Source organism: Tasmannia lanceolata, unplaced genomic scaffold (assembly GCF_043159265.1).
Source record: "Tasmannia lanceolata isolate RefF3 unplaced genomic scaffold, GAP_Taslan_0.1 ptg000020l, whole genome shotgun sequence".
Lineage (NCBI taxonomy): Eukaryota > Viridiplantae > Streptophyta > Magnoliopsida > Canellales > Winteraceae > Tasmannia > Tasmannia lanceolata.
Window position 1 is genome coordinate 31,990,001 of NW_027518697.1, and position 2,500 is coordinate 31,992,500.

A 2,500-nucleotide genomic window follows, 5' to 3' on the forward strand; every position below is an offset into this window, starting at 1 on the left:
TGGACGCTGTCTTGGGAAGACCATGGGCACAAGGCCATGGCATATAGTGAGGAATGGACCACGGTTGCCAAGGCTAGGTATATAGAGAGGAATGGACCACGGTTGCCAAGGTTGCGCAAGTTTTGGGCATTTTTTGCCCGGATATGCCCAAGTATGCCCCGATAGGCCCGTTACGCCCCGGTATGAACGCGTATGCCCGGATAGACTCGGTATGCCTTGGGATACATGCGTATGCCCCGATAGGCTTGGTACGCCCCGATATGCGCACGTGTGCCCCAGTAGGGCTCGGTATGCCCCGGTATGCCCCGATATGCACACGTGTGCCCCAATAGGGGTCGGTATGCCCCGGTAGGTACGCGTGTGCCCCGTAGTGCACGTTTCGCAGATCTCCCCGCATGTCCCGCCCCTATATGTAATACTTACTTACTTACTTACTTTCTTTCTTGCTTGCTTGCTTGCTTGCAATGGTTGGGAGTGCCCGGCATGCCCCGCTGCAGAGACCAAGGGCGCAATGACTTGGCACCGCGGATGCCGGGACTCCGGCACTTCCCGTGGCACTGATGGTTGGTTCCAAAGACAAAAGGCCGTGCAAGGCCACCGCACCGCGGATGATTTTGCTCGTGCTGGCGCCGTTGTGTGGCCAAAGAACATGCGCGAATGCTCGTGTCGGAAGGGTTGGTGTCCTGGCCCCGTCGGGTGTCACGAATGCTCGGTTGCGAAGACCATGGGACCAAAGCCATGGCACGTCGGATGATGGCTCCAGCTGGCGCCCCGGCACTTTCTGTGGCATTGATGCTCTGTTTCAAAGACAAACGTGCGCAGGGCCAGGGGACCGCGGATGACTGCTCGTGCTGGCCCCGTTGGGCGGCATTGATGGTCGGTTGCAAAGAAAATGCGCGATTGCTCGTGTCGGGGCCTGGCAAGCCAAGGCCAAGCGAGCCATGGCAACGCGGATGATGGCTCCAGCTGGCGCCCCGGCACTTTCTGTGGCATTGATGCTCGGTTTCAAAGACAAACGTGCGCAGGGCCAGGGGACCGCGGATGACTGCTCGTGCTGGCCCCGTTGGGCGGCATTGATGGTGTGTTGCAGAGAGCATGTGCGATTGCAAGTGTCGGCCGGGTTTGGGTTCCCTTGGGCTTTCGGGCGCCTTGGACGCTGTCTTGCGAAGACCATGGGCACAAGGCCCCGTCCTGGCCCCTTGTTCGATTCGCTCTCGTCTTGCGCTTGCTTCCAAGGTCCTCCATGACCTTCCCCATGGCCTTGCTAGATCCCCCCCATGACGCATGACCTCTGTCCGTTGATTGGTTTTGAGTGCACACCATGCCCGGCTTGGCACCGTGTTGTCGCGTGAGTGGCATTTGGATCGTGCATGGTGGTGGGCTACCTGCCAATGCGCACAAGCCTCGCACACTAGCCTTGCGCACGAGCCTTGCACAAAAGCCTTGGACACAAGCCTTGCGCACAAGCCATGCATACAAGCCTGGCTCACAAGCCTTGGGCACTGGCCCATCGCACTAGCCTTGCACACAAGCCTTGCGAACTAGCCTTGGGCACGAGCCTTGCGCACTAGCCTTGGGCACTAGCCTTGCACACAACCCTTGGGCACTAGCCTTGCGCACCAGCCTTGCCCACAAGCCTTGCACAGCAGCCTTGCACACTAGCCTTGCATACAAGCCTTGCACACTAGCCTTGCACCCAGGCCTTGCTCACTAGCCTTGGGCACTAGCCTTGCGCACTAGCCTTGGGCACTAGCCTTGCACACAGACCTTGGGCACGCAGGCCTTGCACGCTAGGCATGCTTGGGCAAGCAGCTCCCGCAACAAGTCGGCGGGTGTAGGCATGGTTGGGCGCAGATCCCGCATCGTCTCGTCGCGTCTGGGCGCAAACCCGTCGCGTCTCGTTGCGTCTTCAGAAGTCGTCGCTAACAGCACCTTTGGTTGCCACTGGTGGTTAGGCGGGTTGGTTGCGCAAACCCTATAGGAGGGTGGCATGCTGCGGGGCGCTGGAATGCGCAGGTTTAGGGCGTTTTTGCCCGGATAGGCACTGGAATGTGCTGGTTTTGGGCGTTTTTGCCTGGACAGGCTAAGGAATGGGCATGCTTTGGGCGTTTTTGCCCGGATAGGCACTGGAATGGGCTGGTTTTGGGCGTTTTTGCCTGGATAGGCTAAGGAATGGGGCATGCTTTGGGCGTTTTTGCCCGGGCAGGCACTGGAATGCCTGGCCTTGGCTGGGCATTGCTGGGTTGGGCTCCCTTGGCCTTTCAGGCGCCTTGGATGCTGTCTTGTGAAGACCATGGGCACAAGGCCATGGCATATAGTGAGGAATGGACCACGGTTGCCAGGGCTAGGCATATAGTGAGGAATGGACCACGGTTGCCAAGGTTGCGCAAGTTTTGGGCATTTTTTGCCCGGATATGCCCAAGTATGCCCCGATAGGCCCGTTAGGCCCCGGTATGAACGCATATGCCCGGATAGACTCGGTATGCCTTGGGATACATGC